The sequence below is a fragment of the Sinocyclocheilus grahami genome, unplaced genomic scaffold, assembly GCF_001515645.1.
Source record: "Sinocyclocheilus grahami isolate Dianchi unplaced genomic scaffold, SAMN03320097.WGS_v1.1 scaffold2479.1, whole genome shotgun sequence".
Classification (NCBI taxonomy): Eukaryota; Metazoa; Chordata; class Actinopteri; order Cypriniformes; family Cyprinidae; genus Sinocyclocheilus; species Sinocyclocheilus grahami.
Genome location: NW_015507658.1, coordinates 25554 through 47319, shown reverse-complemented (window position 1 = coordinate 47319; position 21766 = coordinate 25554). Strand labels below are relative to the sequence as shown.

At 35.8% G+C, this 21766-nt stretch overlaps 1 pseudogene; it reads left to right on the top strand.

Annotated features, from left to right (window-relative positions):
* The window catches only part of LOC107575140 (membrane-associated guanylate kinase, WW and PDZ domain-containing protein 1-like), a 30499-nt pseudogene extending 11664 nt beyond the window's left edge, over positions 1 to 18835 (top strand).
* The last annotated feature ends 2931 nt before the right edge of the window (positions 18836 to 21766 follow it).

Here is a 21766-nt window from a genome sequence, read left to right as displayed (position 1 = left end):
TCCTTAAAGGGGTCATATGATGCGATTTCAAATTTTCCTTTCTCTTTGGAGTGTTACAAGCTCTTGGTGCATAAAGAAGATCTGTAAAGTTGCAAAGACTAAAGTCTCAAATCCAAAGAGATATTCTTTATAAAAGTTAGCGGAGTCCAGGCGGAGTCCAGCCCGCGGTCGTCACATGTGGTTGCCGCAAGCCTGCCGGCCTCTCCTTCGATGGTTTTATGTTTACGTGGTGCGATGCAACGCGTAAAAAGACAGTAAGTCATTATAATCCGTAATTATGTCCCCACTGGATGCAACAAATGCCTCGTTTATAATGGGTTTTAATGTTTTTTGTCTCGTCGCTCCGGCCGGGCAGGGCATCACAGTATGGTGAGGGGCGTAACATTTCCGTCACACGCTTGAGGTATTCGGCCAATCACAATGCACTGGATAGCTGGCCAATCAGCGTACACCTCGCTTTTCAGAACGATGAGCTTTGTAAAAATCGACGCATTTCAGGGGCATAGAGGAGAAAAAATAATGTACAGTATGTGGAAAATAATGTGTTTTTTTTACTTACCGCATAAACACATTTCATTACACCAAATACACAAAATAATGTTCTTTTTAGCAACATCATATGACCCCTTTAAGGCTAACATATTCATACTAAAAGCAAAAAAACTTAATTTTAAAGTCCCCATAGAGTGTTATGTTCATAATTGGGCTTATTCATTGGCAGCTGCATTAAGTTGACTGACTGACAGTGAGACAGAGGCCTGCCAACACTGAAGCCTGCCAACAGTCAGGCCTGGATACACGCAGCCCTCCTTCCCCTCCCACTCTCCCCTACCTAACCCCACAATGACCTCATTTTGCTCAGTGTTCCTTTGGTTTTTATTGAGGCCATGACATCACTAAGAGCTTGAGCATCTAAAAAAGTGCCCGTCCCCAGCGTCACAGCTGTTTCCATCTATACCCAGATAGCACACGTACGTCTGCAAGATGTCTGTTAAAGATCGCTTCACCTGGAAAGCATCTGCTGTGTACAAACATCTGATAGACGTCTTAAAGATGTCAGTTTTAAATACATCCTACATCATAAACTTCTTTAAGACATCTTCTAAATGTCTATTTGACATCTGATAGGAAACGTCCTATAGACGTATTGCAGATGAGCAAACATTCTAAAAAATACGTCTCGCAGATGTAAATGCAGACGTCAAATAGACGTCTCGCAGATGTACGTGTGCTATCAGGGTATCAATATCTCAGATGCTTCTCTTCTGTATGACTTGATTTCATAATGTTTTTGGGAGTCCGTGCTGTCTTGATGTTTTGCACACCCTCAGAGTCGAAGTTAGAATGAGAGTTAACATTTGATTTGATGATCTGAATCTTTTAAGTGTGACAAATATGCAAAAAATGTAAAAAACAGTAAGGGGGCAAAAACTTTTTCACACCACTGTATATTGAATAGATAAAAATGAAACTTTATATTTTTAAATATTTAATATATTTTAAAAATATATTATATATCCTATTGTTTGACTGTAGTGCCATTAGTTAGTTTGTGTTTGCAGTTCTGATGTGGGCGATGCAAGATCAATATTAAGTTAAAAGTGTGACCAGCATGCAATAAAAGTGTGCCTATGTACTGTACTGTACTGTACATACATAGCTGGAGGTTAAAGGCTTGGGACTGTGATGTCTGATGAAGCACTTGATGGGTGTGTTTGTGTGTACGGCAGTGCAGAGGAGCATGAAATACCATCATAACATACCGTACTGTAGAGCTATATAAAATAAAATAAAAAACCAGAGATGATGTCGATATAAGAAATGTCAGAGGAGACACTGAGAGAATGATAAAAAGAGAGAGAATTATGTGAGCAAGCAAAACATGAGTTACAGGATCAATGAATCAATAAGTGTGCTTATCCTAGTTATGTCACTGCCAGTAGATCTCTTAAAGAGACAGTTCACCTAAAATAGAAATTCATTTTCCAAACCTAAATTACTTTGTTTCTCACATGAAACACGAAAAGTGATTTTTTTTTCATATAATGCAAGTGAATGGCGACTGGGGCAGTCAAGCTCTAAAATGACAAAAACAGCTCCAAACATTTTAAAAAAGTGGTCCATGCTGCTCCAGCCCTGAAGTTCAAGTGTTGTGAAGCCACGCAATAACTTTATGTAACAAACAAACAGAAAATGTATTTATTCATTGTTTCACTTAGCTGAATCTCTCTTTATCAGTGGATAACTTTTGGTGTATATATAATATACTGTATATATATATATATATATATATATATATATATATTATAATATGGCTTCATAACATTTGAAATATTGCACATTGCACTGCTTTGTACCTCAAAATGTACTGATAACCACTATAACAATACAGGTGTACAGGGTCATCATACACACAAAGACAAAGCAGTATCAGAGTAGTACACATGACACTAAAATAATGCAATAAACATTCACTAAATAACAGAAAATATATCACAAAACACTCTAATGTACATTACTGAGAACAAAAATAAGAAAAAAATATGTTAAATAAAATCATATGTGATTTGTCACACACGGGCTTCTCAGAATGTCCTTTTACTGTTTTTCACCATAAATGATACGGTAATTCTTAGGGTTTACTTATAAAACTAATATATTTTATAGTATTTTACAGCATAATTAAATATAATGTGATGTAAAATCATTTACAGTTTTTCATTATATGTGGTAAGGTAACTTATATTTAACCAATTAACAGGCTTTTATACTGTAGCATTTTTTGTGTGTGTATTTTTAGTGCTTTTATATCATTTTGGAGCTTGATATTATATAGGAAAGAATGCGCAGTATTTTCCTTAAAAATTTACCTTTCGTGTTCCACAGAAAAAAAAAGTCATGCAGGTTTGAAATGACATAAGGATGGATAAATACTGGCATAATTAAAATTTTTAGATGTACTATCCGTATTATTACATGAACTATTCTCTATTTCATGGTGCACCAGCACTGTCATATGCACTGCACTGATTCAGCATTCATTTCAATCACTCAAATGCTTTTTTTATTGGCATGACCAGCATGCATCAGCAATGGCAAAGTCAGATTACACACATATGTGCATGTAGGTCTCTCTCTCTCTCTCCCTGTCTTTCCCTTATCGGCACACCCCCCACTCTGCAGTGGTCCAAGGATTAAATCGTTCATCATGTTCGCTTCTCTTATTGCCCCTCCTCTTATCTCCATTTCTCTGTCTTTATTCCCTCCTTTTCTCTGCCTGTCCACCCCCCTCACTCGCTCCCTCCTTCTTATTCACCGACTCCAGATGCTAAAGGAAAATGAACCCGTTACAGTAAGAGACTCGCTCACACAGCGAGACAGGGGCTTGTTCTGTTTTGTTTTCATTTGCTTGTCTGTTTGTTTATGCCCTCCATTCGTTTTCTCATTATGACCCTTCCACGTGATCGCTTTCACATGTTTTGGGATTTAAGCGGAGTGTGATCCAGGATCGGGACCCTGCCTCCACACACACACACACACACACACACACATGAAGCCATGCTGGAGAGACTGCAGTCTGCCTTGAAAAGTGTGAAGGACTCCAAACGTAAATATGTATTTATTTCTCTTGATTTCTCTTCCCTTCTATTTCTGTTGGGAAAATGTTGGTAGTGATGCAGAGTGTTTTTAATGGCAGAGATATGTAGTGCTTTACAGCAGATGAATAGTCCTGTAAATTTGAACTGTTATGACGTTATATCTGCAGTGTGTTTATATATGTTTGGGTACAGATATGTATTTATATGTTGAGGAATAATTTATAGTTTGTTAGGGGATGATTTGATTTGTGTATTTAATAATCAGATCCTTGTGTGTAGAAACTAATTACACGAAAGTAATATATTTGTATGGTTTTATGGTTGTTTTGTGATGTTTCTGTGTGTTTTTGACCCGTCAAAATTAGTTTGGGTGGCTTTTGCTCTCTTTTTGTTCTTATGGCCCAAAGTGTGACTGAGACATTCCCCTAGACCACCAAATACACACTCGTGCACATATTATTGTGACAGTGGAAAAGCCCACTGCGTTCTCTGCTCGAGGCTTCAGGTACAGCGAGCCTAGCAGTACTGCATTGTAGCTAAATCAATAGCACATCTGCAGAACATCTTCTGTTCATTAGCAAGCAACATAAGCAAGCAACATAAGTGAGATCCTTGTCTCATTCATTGAATTCATACATCTGCTTCAGTTGTGTCAAAGTAATATATTTTAGACAATCATTGCGGTAACTGAATTCTGAGGCTTGTAATCTTTAATTATGCTTTGTAATTATTGCCTCATTCCTCATATGCATTTGATGAGTAATGCATTTCTTTGACAGACTGCTGTATGTTTTTTACAAATTGTGCACTTATTCCTTGTGTCATGAGTGATTTGTTTTTTAGTGCTTTAGTGGTTGTTAAATGTGTATTAAAAATCTTATTTCACTGAAATACATCAGATTATGTAAGTAAAATTAATTGCAATTTATGTGGCAGTTATGGCAACATAAACCTGTAGTTGTGTACAGCATTTTAGTTATATTTATTTGCAGTGTTCAGTATTTCTACAGTCATAATTTGTAAATTTAGATTAGTTAGATCCGGTTCTGTTGGTGGTACTAGGAAAAACTACTGCTGCAGTGCAACATTGGTTCATAATGAGCATCACACGCTCGCTATGTCTTTTTCTTGTTCCTCTCAGTCTCTCTCTTGTATTTCGGTATGCAGCACTGGTCTTCAGAAGTGAACAGTGTCACAGTGCCAGCCAGTGCATTTCAGCAGCTGTGGAGCACTTTTATTATTGAGATGAAGATGTACAAAGACTGCTACTATTAGAAACTTTCATCAGTGTTGCTTAAAGGCCGCCCTGTTTTTATCACTGCGCTCATCTGTGCTTTGCGTCAGACAGACTGTCAGTCTGTGTATGAGTTGTGGTGATTTTTCAGTAACACTTTCTGCAGGTTACATAGTTAGACAGTAGGTGGCGACAATGAGTGAATGAGTCACTTATTTTTTCAGCTGATTTGTTTGAAAACCCTGGTTTATTCAGGTACGAAAAAAGTAACTGAGTCATTGAATCATTCACTTAAATGATTTTTTCTAAAACACTAATCACTCAAGAATGAAATGCACTACTGTGTGTCGCTTGGCAACTCAACGGTTCATTCACTTTTGATTTTGTTTGGTACTATTTAGGTTATCGGAGCAATAACCGACTAAGTAACTGGCAATATTGCATCTACTGTATATTGTGTCTAGACTCTTGTGTCTACAGTTGCTCATTGTTAACTTATTGTTTTTTTAACTCACAATCTGTTGGTCTGAATATCAGCACGGCTGTGATTATCTCATGTCTCATGCCTACAACCAAATCAAGCATTTGATTTACAGAAATTTGTGGTGTGCAGAAAGAGTCATCAAATACATACATACATACATACATACATACATATTTCAGCTAAAAGTGAATTTTATCAATGGTTTGGAGTAAATTAGCATATAGATGGCCTCAAAGCTATCATGCATGGACTAAAAGTCAGATCTGTTAAAAATGTTGTATTTGTGCATTTGAATAAGAAATATCTGTTCACATGGTTCAGCTGAACTCCATAACTTACATGCCTGTATGAAGGTGGTCCAGTGTTTTATCAAGACTAATTGTATGTGTCTATGTCTTAATTTGTGGCCCATTTGTGGGCATTAGTGTGGGAAAGCATATGCCAACGATACTTCAAACCTAATCCATGGATATATATGACGTTTTGCTTTATTTCTGTGCAAAACATTTGTTTATATTGTTACGGTTTTTAGCTATCAAAGCAGATCTCAACAGAGCATCATTCTTAAAGGGATAGTTCACCTAAAATGAAACTTTTGTCACCATCATGTTGTTTCAAACCTGTATGAGTTTCTTTCTTCTGTTGAACACAAAAGAAGACATTTTTAAGAATATTGGTAACCAAACAGTTGTCGGTAGCCATTGACTTCCATAGTATGGAAAAAGAAAATACTATGGTCAATAGTTACCAGCAACTGTTTGGTTACCAAGATTTGTGAACTGTGAACTTTTGTGTTCAACAGAATAAAGAAAAGAACAACTTGAGGGTGAGTAAATACGGAATACAATAAATATTTATAGTTGGCACATTTTCCCAATTCACTTGTCACTGGCATTAGCATCAAAAATTATATTTTGGACCCTGACTGTAACGCAGGTTTGTTTATAGCTGAATGATTCTGTGCTCTGCAGGCAGGTTAGGTTTTCTGGGTCTGATGGCTTATATACTGACTGACTCAACTGAAAGAGCAGCAAAAGATGGGATTGAACAGAGAGGTATGTAAAGAAATGAGAGGAAATGGAAGTGACATGAGATGAAAGGAAGGAAAGTGAAGGGCAAGAGTGCGGACAAATAAGAAGGAGAGGCCAAACAGATTAAAGAAAAAAGTTTTAAAAGGTTAAAGTTGTTACTAACTCATGTACATTGTCTTGACAACAATAATTCAGAACAAATGTAAATGTGGACTGCTCTTTATAAACACTCACACACATACGTCAGCTGTCTCATTTAGCACTCAAGTGTTTCAGAGGCTGAATCTGTATGACTCACACTGGATGTGAGCATTGTGGGAAAATTAATGATTTTCAGTGACAGCCGTGATTACGACTGTCCTCCACTCATTTTGTAACTCCACTCGTCTGTTTTTTATCAGCTTCACACCTTCTCATATTAAAAGGGCTTTATTATTTGTTATTTATTAATTTAGTGATTTGTCACATAACAGGCACAATAAAGATTTTTTTCCTCCGGCTGGCGAGACCAGTTCAGATTTTTACCTTCTCTGCCACAAAAATATTAAAATTGTATTTTAGAAATATATTTTTATATGCGTCATAAAGTATATTTAATAAGTAGTTTACAAAAACTAATGTATTGTTAGAATTTATAATTAAAATTAGAATTATTATAATTTTCAACCCATTCAGCAGTATTTCAAGACTAATCATTCTTTGACCATAAAATAACACAGTTCATGATTTAAACTGATTTGTAAGAATACTTATCTAATAAAAAGTGACATGGGTAAATCAATTCAATTAAAAATTTTCAATCACAGGATGCTTTTTTTTTCCTGAACACGTATTGAATATTCTTAGAATTATTCAAAATTACGACGTGAAATCACACACACACACAAATCAAAAGATTTTAGAAAAAATCTCTTATGCTCACCAAGACTGCATTGATCTGATTTTTAAAAGAAATATTATTTCACAATATTACTATTACTATTACTATTACTATTTTTATAGTATTACAATTTAAAATAACAGTTTTCTATTACATTTTTTTTAAATTGTCATTTATTTCTGTGATGACAAAGCTGAATTTTCAGCAGTCATTACTCCAGTCTTCAGTGTCACGTGATTCTTCAGAAATAATCTTAATATGCTGTTTGGTGCTCAAGAAACATTTCTTCTTATTATCAGTGTTAAAAAGAGTTCAATCATGACAACTCTCGGAAGATTTTAGCATGGTGATGGATATGACAATGTTAATGTATTTGGTCTTGGCGGAATAGATCTGCTGCTGCTGAATTGCTGCTGCTGTTGGTTATTGCTGTAGTTGTAGATTATTGCTGCTTCTGCAAGCCAGTACAGGAACTTGCTACTGCCGATGCATGCGGCGATATGGTGCCATGAGTATTTAAGACATACTGCTGCTGCAAAAATAGCATATAAAATAACCCCGTAGCAGATCTATACAGGTGGAGCTGGGGAAGGTGGAGGGTTTCAGAGAACTCTGAAAGCACGCTGCAGGAATCTCTAGTGAAAGCTAGCCAGCCATATAAATGCAAGGCAGTAAGCTCATTGGCTGCATATGCAGCATGAACCAATCAGCTTGTGCCAAGTCGTTTAACTCTCTGAATATCAGTTAGACACCGGGTCAGAATGCGCCATCTAGAGTTTCATGACTGAACTATATATTTGTGCTGCTTAATATTTTTGTGGAAAACATGATTTATTTGAAATAGAAATCTTTTGTAATGTCTTTACTGTCACTTTTGATCAATTTGATATGTCTTGTTGAATAAAAGTAATAGTTTCTTATGAAAAATCTTAATAAGCCCACAATTTCGAACAGTAGTGTACATATATTTATAAATAATATATATATATATATATATATATATATTTTATTAACTGAAAACACTGTTTCAATGCCAGTTAGAAGTATTTTGGGCTGGTAAATTTTCTTAGTTTAATGTGGCACACGCATGTTGTAAAAGATTATGTATATACCTTGGAATGGAATTAGGTACCATGTTTTTGCACATTTTAGATAAGTAATGTAATTTATTATAACTGTGGTTATATTATTCAAACATCTGATTGTAAGCTGTATTATGAATCCATTGTATATAGGCTCTACTGAAAGAGCTACTGCAGACATCTTATCCTGAGAGACTTATTTTTATTAGAGGAACAGTCCCTCCAGAGGAATCAGGAGTAAGTGCTTTACTTTATTATTGATGGAATCGCCAAGCTCTTTTCTCTTCTTATATTGCCCATTACGGAATTTGAGCCTTTGGGTTTACCAGCCTGGACGTTTAACCTCTAAAATGCCTCTCCATCCTCAAAAAGCCAGATCAAAATGACCTTTTAATAAACGTGAGAAACCATGAGCACAACTATATATGATCACCTATATCATTAACGTATAAGTCTTAAAGGTACAGTGCACAAAGAGGAAGGAAAATGGTCACGTAAGATTCAATTACAACTGCTTTTGGTACATGAAATCTTGAGTAACATTATAAGTGGACTTACAATGTGTAGAACATGGACACTTAACATGAAATCCAGGCTGTTAATCAGGCAACATTAAAAGTCAAAAGGTACTTGGATTGTCATTAATATTATGGTCTCAGTCATTTAGTGTATTGAGTAAGAGCAGGATCTGTAATGCATAACACCTCCTAGACAGATCTTACACTGGCATCAGCCCATCAGACAATTGAATGTCATGTTCAACCAAGACGCTAATGCTAGTTCTTACAATGATATCCCCTCAGGCTGGGAGTATGGAGGGAAATCTAAAGGTTTAGCATGAATTTTTCCCTTTGAGCTAAAGTCAGCATTAAACATCAATGAAGATTTCTGTTTCTTAGCACACTGCTTACAGAGGTTCATCCCCAAGAAAAGAAGAGAGATGTGTGTGGGCATGTGAATATGTGTGAGTTTGTTTCTAAGTAGGTCGGCACAGGACAAGTTATTTTCTCGTTAATGGCGCACACTAATGGAGACAGGCAGATTGACTTAAGGGACAAAAATGTGGACTCACAAGGTGATTTCCTTATAGTGTCTCCACGTGACTTTTGGATTAGTATTGCTCCATTTGTTCTCAGCCCATTACCCCTTACTAACTGATTCAAGAAACTTCCAGAATAAAGTCAACAGCTGTTGATCAGTTTTAATGCAAGGCATATTTTGCAAACTACAACTGCAACAAATGTAGCTACATCTGTTCAGATACATACAGTACTAGTCAAAGGTTGGAAACACTTTTTTAATGGGATGATTCAGTACTGTTTAAAAGCATCCCAGCATGCACCTCATGAAGGTTGGTTGTTTGAATGTCCAGAGCTTGAATCTAGACAAAGGACAGCAACTTAGAGAACATAGAAGACAGATAAAAACTATTTGTTTGTTGCTACATACTCCCCACACTTGCATTTGTGTTGCTTCATTGTTTATATTACTATTATGAAAAAGTAGAAGTAGAAAAAAATAGGTTGATGTTTCCATGTTTTGTTTTGTTTTGTTTGGTTTTTATTTTGTCTGCTTTTTTGTTTGCGTTGGGTTGGTTTGATTTTGTTTTGTCCCCACAATTACATTTGTGTTGTTTCGTTGTTGAAATTGCTATTATAAAGAAGTAGAAATAGAAAAAACAATAAGTGGATGTTTCCATGTTTTTTTTGTTTGCTTTTTTGTTTATGTTGGTTTTGTTTTGTTTTATAAGATAAAATCAAGGCTCATTTAACATTCTCCTCTTTTTCAGGCCTAACTTAAAATTGCAGAACTGAAACGATCAATATTTCTAATGTACATCATAATGTACATTAAGCATGTAAAATTCTTTTAAGATTTCACTTAAACCGTATAATAACATGCCAACATGCTGTTTAGCGGCTTAAAACATAAAAACAGTTAATAGTTATCAGTATTTGTCAAATATTTATAATCATTTTTCAATATTTGATAGCATTTATTATATGTGAATTGGAAGCTAGTCAGAACACTGGGAACCTTAATTAAGACATTTCAAGTGAACTATTACAATGACATTAAAATACGTGACTAATAATTTTTCTGCAAAATGTCTTATTTCTGTATTTCAGCTTTAGTTCAGATGTCTGCAATCTCTTATCTCTCTGTAATCCCGAACATCATATCAGCACCTTTAATGGACTGATGACAGTGATTTGAATGACTGTAAGGATTTGCGTTAAATCTGCATTGATATTCTGCCTACGAGCTGCGTCACAGGTTTCTGTAGGTGACATTCAGTGTGATTTGCCGAAAGGATTTGCAGTAGCTACAGAATCTCTGATTCAGCCGTGTATTAATGATAGATGCCTTTAAAAGCCACACTGTAAAGAGTTTGACATTGAACAAGAGAGAGTAACTTTTTTCAACTGATGAATAATTTCCCTCTATCTATCTCTCACAATCTTTCTCTCTCTCTCTCTGTCCCATTTGAATCCCTCCCACTTTACTCTTTCCACCCTCCATCCATCATCCCTCCCATTCCCCTCCAGAGGGAGAAATCTCCACAGAGGTTTCTTTATCTGCTTTGCCTTAGATAATCCATCTTGATTCCTAACTGTGTGTGTTTTGTGCAAGTATTTGGTAACTGTTCGTTCTACGCTTAGGGGTTGTTTATTTAAAAGATGCAATGTGATTTTTCTGCTCTTTCTTTTTTCTTTTAGTGTGTCTCATATATACTCAGTGAAGTGACAGTGTATCATTATTGACTCTCTGATAACAAACTAACAAACAGTACCCTAGCAACACATAACAACACCCTGGCAACAACTCTAGCATCCCAATGTCTACCCACTGATGTAGCCAAGACTTTTATGCATGCTACAATCTTTTCTCATCTGAACTACTTTCTGTCATGTTGGGGACAAGCAGGGGAAACTGTTATTAAACCTTTAATATCTCTTTATAAACATACCTTAAAAACTCTAGACAAAAAGCCTAACCAATATCACCACTGTAGGGTTTTGTAGAAATACAAATTTTTGAGCTTTGATAATTTTAGACTTTTCTCAAATTTGTGTATGGTATATAACATTTTAAATGGTTTAGCACCTTCTATACTTCGTGATTTTGTGCATTTTCGCTCTACAGCCTCTGTAAGATCTACTAGATCATCTACTAGTCATTGTGTTGTTCCTTTTCGTCATTCTGCCTTTGGGTTATCATCTTTCTCAGTGAAAGCTATTATTCACTGGAACACTCTACCAGAAGACATAAGGATGTGCACATCTATTGACATGTTTAAATTAAAACTAAAATTTTATTTAAAAGCAACTCAAATCTGTAAACACTGATATAGTTGTGGCTTAACTGAACGTTATCTTTACTGTTCTTTATTGGCTCTGATGGGATGTGTATAAGTATTACTGTACTGTATGTGTTTGTTATTTTGTTCTTATGTTTATCTGTGATTATGATTACCTGCCAAGGGACCGCGGATAAAAACTAGCCTTCTAAATTAATTAATTAAATTAAAATTCTTTAGCCTTGGCAAAATTCGGTACAATGCATGTAATGGAAACATTTATGTTAAAATTATACATGGTCCCTTTTCAAATAAAGTTTAATAATAATAATATTAATGCCATTTATCTGTTTTTGCTCTGCAGCAGTGTCTCTGCTGCCTCACAGGTTTGTGACGGTACGCAGAGGCAGCCCGGCGGCACGCAGTGGTCAGATCCGGCCTGGAGATCGTCTGGAGTCGGTGGACGGGAGATCAGTGGTGAATTTACCTCACAGAGAGCTGGCACAGATCCTGAGGAGAGCTGGAAACACACTCCGCTTGACCATCGTACCTCGCGCTAGTGCTCGTAAGTGCACTCACCTGGGCTGATCATTTGTACTTTTTAAAGAAATATAATTGTATTCTTTTTTTAATGAGCAATATATAACATAAAAAAATGTAAAGAAAAAAAATGGTGGCGGCAACAAGTATATAGCATAAATGTGAACTCCTTCAGTACTGTTTAAATGTTAAATGCACCTCATGAAGTTGGTTGGTTGAATGACCTGAGCTTGAATCTAGATCTATCTATCTGTCTGTCTGTCTGTAACCAATATCACCACTGTATAAATGTTTAAATGTTAAATGCACCTCATGAAGTTGGTTGGTTGAATGACCTGAGCTTGAATCTAGATCTATCTGTCTGTCTGTCTGTCTATAACCAATATCATAGATAGATCTATCTATCTATCTATCTATCTATCTATCTATCTATCTATCTATCTATCTATCTATCTGTCTATCTGTCTGTCTGTCTGTCTATCTGTCTGTCTGTCTGTCTATCTGTCTGTCTGTCTATCTGTCTGTCTGTCTGTCTGTCTGTCTGTCTGTCTGTCTGTCTTCACTGCATAATCCCCATCCTTGAATTTTTTCATATTTGTATTGTTTGTTTTGTCTGATTAGGCCAATATTGAAAGTACGTAGATAAATCAAGGCAAATTTTTCCAATATTCTCTTCTTTTGAGAACTAAAGTTATCTATATTTTTTATATTTCACTTGAAGCTTGTAAATGATTTGGACCTTTGTAAATGGTTAAGATTTAATAACAGCCAACATGCTGTTTAGCGGCATGAAATATAAAAACAAATATATCAGTATGGGCTAATCATTTTTATTATTATTATTATTTGTTTTTGAATGATCAATAGATAACATTATAGCAAAAACGTATCCTAATACCTTTCTCCTGTCAGATTCCTCCGAGCGAGCAGAAAATGACTCTGATTATAAGAACAGTAAAGCTCACAGGTCAAAACCAAAGGTGAGCAATACCTTCATCTTACAGTGCCTAAACATAAGCTATGTGACAAAAAATAACTCTTTTCCTTTTTTTTTCCACATTAAAAAACAAAGAAGGATGCCACGCGGTACTACAGTGTGGAACTGGAGAGGGGGTCCACTGGATTCGGCTTTAGTCTGAGAGGAGGGAGTGAATATAACATGGGCCTCTATGTGCTGGGACTGATGGAGGGAGGACCGGCCTCACGCAGCCACAAAATACAGGTGTGGCTTTGATCTTGATATACTATTGGGTATAAAGTTATACAAAAATGCCTGAAAAAACACTTGTAGACCAATGCAAAGAGACTAAATAATGTAAATGGAAGGTTTTTAGGTTAAGGTCAGTCTGTAGTAATTATAGTTATGTCAAGAGGACGTCTTCTTTTAGATAGCTATGTTAGCAGGTGTGTGTGAGTGTGGTAGAGGCTACAAAATGTTGCTTTTTTGGGACATCAAGTGCATCACGTCTTTGTGATTTTGAAGCTATTTGATCATACATTACTGTTCAAAAGTTTGGGGTCTGTAAGATTTTTTAATGTTTGAAAGACGTCTCTTGTGCTCACCAAGGCTGCATTCTTTTTTTAATAAAAAATATAGTAAAAACAGTAATATTGTGAAATATTATTACAATAAAAAAATACATAATACATTTTAAAATGTATTTTATTCCTGTGATGGTAAAGCTGAATTTTCAGCATCATTACTCCAGTCTTCAGTGTCACATGATCCTTCAGAAATCATTCTAATATGCTGATTTGTTGCTCAAGAAACATTTCTTATTATTATGTGCTGCTATTGATATAATATGTTTGCTCTCTGTAAAAATCATGTCAATTACACAGCGGTGGCTGATTTCTGTGGTAATTGTGTATCTTGCAGGTGAGTGATCAGTTGGTGGAGATCAATGGAGACAGTACAGCAGGAATGAGTCACAGTCAGGCTGTGGAGCGGATCAAGACCGGAGGAAGCAGGATACACCTCGTGCTCAAAAGAGGAAATGGATACATCCCTGACTACGGTAAGACAACAGGTCAGAAGTCAGCTGAACATCACATTATCATACATCATCTAAAATATTAGATGGTCATAATCACATTCCTTTTATGATCCGTTTGCTATCACGAATGCTATTATGGGTTAACAGATATCAAATAACATAATATGTTTATGTACAAGGCAATAAGCCACTTTGTTTGTAATAGTGGTGTAATCATGTGTCGTTATGTGGCTTCTTCATTGCTTTTTCTTTGTAGACTTGCATATAGAATGTGCAGAATTTAATGAATGGTGTGGTCAAAAGTGATTATATATTTATGGCCTCAAATGTAGCTCATCCAGTCAACGTTTAATGTTTGTAATGTTTGTTTTATCACAGCCACTGTACAGATATTGAATATGTCAACAGTCTTTGACTGCCTATGATAATGTATTTCACTTTATCTATTAGCTTACTAATAGCTGTCCTCTGCTTTCATATTTTGACTTTTTCCTTTTCCTATTCTATTTGATTTCATATTTTTGATATTCCTTATTATCCACTATTATCCACTCATTAACAAATGTATGCTTGCTTCTACTAATTTGATTTTGGGTCATCTCATTTGGTTTTCCCTTCATCCTTATTTTTATCTTGCTGATTTCTTTTGATTTTCATCTTCTTTGATCTTTCCTTGTCTTTATTTCCTACGAACCGTTTTTAAAAAATTAATTTCACTTTCCTCCTAACTTTCCTACCTCTCCACCCCCGTAACGCTTTATTTTCATTCTTTCGCCCTTCCCTCTTTCTCTTCCTCCTCCTTCTCCTCCTTTAGTGGAGCTCTCCAGTCTCTCTCTCTGTATGACCAACTCCAAGCTGGGCGAACCGTGTTTCTATGTGATTGGAAGGACAGAAAATACGCGGTTGGTAGCTGTTCCTGTTAGTTCTCCATTTTACTGTTTCTCTACATCTCTAACATTTCTCTGTCGTCTAAACGTCTTTGACTGCTTTCCGCTCTCCCTGTCATATGTTGATAATAAACTAAGAGTTTCTGTCATATCAACTGTGATGTGATGAAAACAGCTCTCATTACCATTTTTAATTGGTGGTTTTATTTCAAACCAGTTTATCTTCAGTAATATCTTGGTAGTTAATCTTGGTAATTTAATTTAGCCACACAAAGACTGCAAATGGTTTTTATTATTTTTAATCATCTAATTTGTAACAATAATTACTCTTAATTAAAAATTGCTCTTAATTATATTAATCAATTGTATTAGACATTTTGGCTAAATAATTGTCCTGCTAATATTCTGACTATTTTGACAAGTGTTTAGGATGTGAACTAAGTTGCAGGAAACTGTATGAATATCAACAGTGTTACACATACTTAGAAACGTTAATATGTCAACTTTGGTAGCCCTAATTATTTTATTTGCTTTTATTGTAATTGTAAACAGATTTTATTTATTTATTTTTGTAGCGTTATGTCATACTTAATTGCATATAATTAAGTGGTTCATTATGAGCATATCAAACGCTTTTGCATTTCAAAGCTTCTTATCTTTTAGTTTTAATGAGTCAGCCGCAGCTTTAAATGTGAAGCACAAGGCACATTCAGAATTATCTCAGAGTGCTGACTAAAGAGGGTGACAAAAGACCTGAGAGAAACACTTGAAGTACTCTGGAACATTAGCTGTGATTGGTATTCAAAACTCTCTAAACTAATTATTAATAATTGACTTACCATTTTACTTGAACAAGAGTTGCTTAAATATTTCCTCATACAAATCCTGTCTTGTCTTCTAAAATCTGCAACAAAAGCACTGAACTATTTGTAACAATGTTTGCGAATGTTTAAGAAATAATCCACCAAAGAAAGAGAAAGTTCTGTCGTTATTTATCCATCCTTACTTGTTCCAAACCTGTATGCTGTTATTTTGCTATATTCTTTTCTATAAAATAAAAGTTAGTGATCAAAAAACAAATTGTACTGTATATTCCAAATCACATCACTTGACATCAAACCGAAAGTAAAAATGAAGAGGAAGCTTTTCAGTGAACAAACTTCTGTCCGATAAATTTCAATCGTTTGACAACTAGTCAACCATCATGAACGATTCCTAGTATGAACTACCTTTTAATGTGCTTCTGTTGTGCTTTTTTGTGGCTTTAGGGGCTCGACAGACATTGTTACAGGGTTATTATAGTTATATATATATATATATATATATATATATATATATATATATATATACTGTATATATATATACAGTATATATAGTATATATATGGTTTTTTAACTATATGGTATATGGTTTTTGGTAGCGAGTTGCCAAGTCATCATTTGTCATTTTCGTTTAGTTTAACTTGATGTATTAAAATATCAATTTGGAATTCCTTAAAAATTCTCCTTTTGTTTTCTACAGAGAAACAAAAAGTTTGGAATGTTCTAATGTTACATAATTGGGCGAGTAAATGATAACTGTTCATTTTTAGTTTAACTATTCCTTTAATATTTTTTTTCCATTTCCCTTTTCTCTCCACCATCATCTCTCACATACATTTCACTCTCAGACCGTGATCATGTCACAGCCGTCTCCTCCTCACCCCAGGCCCTGCAGTCGGGTTTGGCTACAGTGAGCCATCGCCGTGCTCAACAGGATGCCACATCCAGCGTTCAGAAACCAGGAAAGACCAACCGAGAGCAGAGAGAACAGAGGGAGAGGGGAAGTGACGGAGGAGACCGCGAGAGCCCTGACGCTCTCGAGGGCAGCAGTCAGGGCAGGGGGCGAAGGTCGAGAGACGAAAGGAAGAGACGAAAGACACAGAGCTTGTCTAGAAACGCCGAACATAGTGAAGAAAACATGGAGGGAAGGGTTGAAAAAGATGTCAAGAGAAGGGAAGACCGGTCAAGATGGAGCAAGAGCGAGGAGAGGATGAGACAGGTGGAGCGAAAGAGTGAAGGTGATGAGAGCAAGAACACACAAACTATCAATAACCAGAGACTTCCTGAGCCTAAACTGCAGTGGGAGGAAGATGAAGAGGAGGACGAGTGGGAAAGAGAGACAGAACAAGTGTGGACGAGAGAGAGAGAAAGGCTGAAAGACAAAGATTGGGAGAGGTAGGAGAGGAAAACGCTTGCTTCAGAGGGCGACAAGGAATTTGAAATAGAAAATTAGGTGAATAAGGAAGTGCTTGAGTGGGAGCTGAACAAAAAAACTAAACAAAGGATTCCAGACGAATTGAACATAGAGCGAGAGTATGAAAATAAAGCAGAAACGAGTTTCCGTAATCGTCTGCCTTATGTGGGTGTCCGTGTGGTGCCTTCGGAAATTCAGCCCCACCCACTTCAACCCTTATCTGGCCTCTCATTGGAGCAGCCAGTAGGGGACTCTGAATTCAATCGAACCCCATTTGCTTTCATCACATCTGCGCTGTCCGACTATGCAGAGTCCGAGTCAGGAACTAGTGTGTCAGAGTGTAGCGTTTCTGCAGCCAGTATCTCTGGTCTCTCGGTGTATCTGAATGAACGTCAGGACTCGAAAACCACACAAAGGGCCCCGGGGCCCCCCTTTTCCAGGCCCCTGGCTAAAACCCAGCTCACAGAGGCTCATTAGAGAGGTTGAGAGGATAAGGATGGTTGAGAAAGGAAGAGGAACAGAAACATGATTTATGTTGCTAAGGCAACCATCACTATTACTATTGCTCATACTTAGGTTTAAAGTCACAATGAAACTGAAGTAGTGACAATATTTCGTATTTATGGCGTACATCTGGGTTGTCGAAAAGAAAGAAATGTAGGACGGGGGCTTGGTAAAATATCTTGGTAGTTGATTGGATGGAGGCAGATCTGAATGCGAGCTTGCAGCTGATTGTAAGAAAGGGGCGGAGTTTAAGCGGACGAAATGATTGTAGAAGTCCAGCATATGTCACCAGTAGCAACACTATTGACAATTAACCACACAATTCCACCAAAATTTGGCTAATGTTACTGCGCCTTAAGAGTAGGCTTTTTTTTGACTTGGCCAGTAAGCAATTTACATAAATTTACATTTATTCATTTAGCAGGCACTTTAATCCAAGGTGACTTACAAATGAGAAAAATATCAAACAGTTCGTGCCAGCAATATTCATAGTACATAATGCCAAGTTTAAAGTATGAAGTAGTTTGATGCACAACCATCCAGAACATGCTTAGAAACACATAAAACACCATTGCAACCATCCACAGCAATGTAGCATCATGGTGGTGAGTTTTGCACAGGCAAACATCACATACAGGACATTATTTCTATTATATTTTCATTTTTCCTGCTCATTTAAGCAGTTCTTGAACACTCCCACTCCAGCTTGCTCTCTCAAGCCTTTCTCTCTTCTTCTCTTTCGCTTTGTCCTCCATGAAGAAAGTCTGCAGTTATTAACACAACATATTTTAATTTTGTGCCAGACTGTTTGTACAGTGTGTTGACTGTATGCAACAAAACTATCATGTGAAAGGCCAAATATTCTCTTTATCTTTCATGCTAGCTTGAGTCCAGTTCAAACCTTTAGCACAGCTGTTTTTTTCTCTTCCGTTCCACAGTTTGGACTCTCTTTTACAATGCTGCATATAAACCAACAAATGACTATATGGTGTATGATTACATTTCATTAGCTACTAAATTATACACTACTGTTCAAAAGTTTGGGTGCAGTAAGGTGCAAGTTTGATTTTATTTTTTATCTTTCTGTTCATCAAAGAAATGTATTTAAAAAAATTTAAGATTTCAGGTTTGAAACATTAACTTAATAAACATTAACAATAATGTGTGCAACACCTTGAAATAAGCATTACCCCGATCTCTGCTAAACTAGCATCCTTGTGAATGAAGTGTGTACATTATGTAAACTTAAAGTGTACAGAGGAGATATATTTGTCACACTCCCAAGAATTCCCCCTGAAACCATTATATTAATGTTTTAATTTTATGCATTTGTTCATAAATTATTATTTTCATTTTGTGCCCTCTAAGTTTCGACATCTCAGGGAGCAGATATAAAAACTAAACTTTTTTTATTTTTTTGAGTACGCCGCCCTATACACCCTCAATGTGACCCTTACTGTTGCCTTGGTAACAAAAAACTCCTTCTGTCTGCTGACCTTGGCCTCTGTGACCTCAGACATCTCAATTAAGTTCAAAATTAAATGTCACATAATTCATATTTTTAAAGGTTTTTCTTTTGACATGGTTGTATGCCATTTAAAGGGAACATAATATATTGACCCATGACACACTTCTTGCAGTTATCAAAGTATGATTAACACAAATACAAAGATTAACTGTCAATCCAACTTCTGCAAAGAGAAAATACAGTATATATGAATTTCAGATGAAGTATCTGTGAAAACTTTAAATGAGACTTCACTATGAAACATGAAGTGTAATTTATAGAAAGAACAAAGTTATACTTTATGAAATGGTTCTCTCTTGGCAGGTTTGACCAAAAAGGACTGAATGTTTGTACTGAAAATATAAGTTGGAGTTTGCAATACTGAGAGGCGTTGTGCCAAGCCTGCAAAACCTCTTTAGTTTAATGCACCCAGGGTCTTTAACTTTATTGATGAAAGCTTGCTTGTAAACGTGAGAGAGAGGTTGACTGTATTATGCTCTTGTTAACTGTAGATATACTGATGATATTTGAGCATTTAACCTAAGAACTGTGCCTACTGTTTACCAGTTTATTATTATTACAATGATTTTTTTGCTGATCATTAAGTTCCTAATCTGTCATCAAGCCAAAACACCACCCAAAATTGTTCATTCTGTGTGTCATACTCTACCAGAATGTATGCACATTTAAACTATGCATAAGATGTTGGCATTTTAACCCACAGCATATAATTACAGTGTAATCTGTGCAGCCCCAGCAGGTCTGGGATCAGTTTGTTGAAGTCAGTCTGGTGTTGGTGGTCCACACATCGTTAAACATATCATAATATTCAGAGTATGAGCCAATGCCACATAAGCTTTCACTAACGAGTCCAACGCCTCTATATTTATTACATGTTCAATCTGAAGGGTCCATTTTAGAGTCTCACATTGTCTTTATGTCCATACTAATGTCTATGGCCATATGTACCAATTGTAAATATATACAAATATAAATATATTATAATTATATATATATACATATAAGATTATGTTTCTATTATGAATATATTGTTATAATCCATTGTAACCCAGATGCAGCTAACAAATTCGATAAGAGTTATAATAAAGATTAATCTATCTACCTGAGATCAGTTGTGGCCTGGAGTGAATTTTCTTGCTTTGCGTGTGTGTGTGTGTGTGTGTGTGTGTGTGTGTGTGTGTGTGTGTGTCAGTGCTACATGCAGATGTAATTTCTTCCCTGAGCAGTAGGTGACAGCAAAGCGTATTGAAAAGTACTTTGTATCAAGAATGTAGAAAAAACAGTATGGTTATAACTTTACTTTAGTATTTGAGATTTAGTATTTGAGAACCAAAAACAACAACTACTACTAATATTACTGCTGATAATTATAATAATAATAATTGTATTATGTATTATTATTATATAATTTTAGGATACATAATAAAATTATATTACATACTTATTTTTAATGTTTTAATTTCAGGTTTGAAATCAAATACATTTTTCATTTAATACTGTATTAATACTCTTATATCGTACAACACTGCTATGGTTATTACAGTTCTATTCATTTTCAACTAAATTTGCTTCATGATTAGATTCTAAATGGTCTGAAAAGTGAAATTAATTATTTTCTGCATGTTGTGGCATCACTTTTTACTTAAAATGAAGGCAACAGAAAATTAAGTTTAAAATTTTAGTGGTATGTAATATTTTACATTCTATATTTCCCATAGTTACTACAATTATTATTATTATTATTTTAGTTCCTGCTGGAAAATCCAGTTTAAGATGGTAGCTTTGTTTTAGAGCAGGGGTGCCCAAACTCGGTCCTGGAGAGCCGGTGTCCTGCAGAGTTTAGCTCCAACTTGCCTCAACACACCTGCTGGGAAGTTTCTAGTATGCCTAAGAGCTTGATTAGCTGGTTCGGGTGTGCCTAATTGGGGTTGGATTTAAACTCTGCAGGACATCGGCCCTCCAGGACCGAGTTTGGGCACCCCTGTTTTAGAGCATGGTTTAGCTGGTCTAAGCTGGTGTGAAGGAACTGTTTTTGGGAGATAGTAATGACCAGTGTTGGGGAAAGTTACTTCTAAAAGATTACGATATTGCGTTACTCCATAAAAAAGTAACTAATTACTTTACTTAGTTACTTTTTATGGAAAGTAATGCGTTACGTTACTTTTGCGTTCGTTTTAAATCTGGACAGGGCTTGCTGTTAACAGGTTTGTGTCATATTCTGAGTTGCATTATTTTTATTCATTTTGAGGAATACTGAATCTGTGTTTTTTGTGTGTGAGTGAGATGAATGAATGCATATTCATATTTATTTTACAATTTTACAGTAACATCTGATTTCTCTCAACATGGGGACAGGAGAGCTGTCAATCAATACATTGAAAAAAAAAGTAACTTGCGTTACTTATTTGAAAAAGTAACTCAGATATTGTCTTGGAAATTAAAAAGTAATGCGTTACTTTACTAG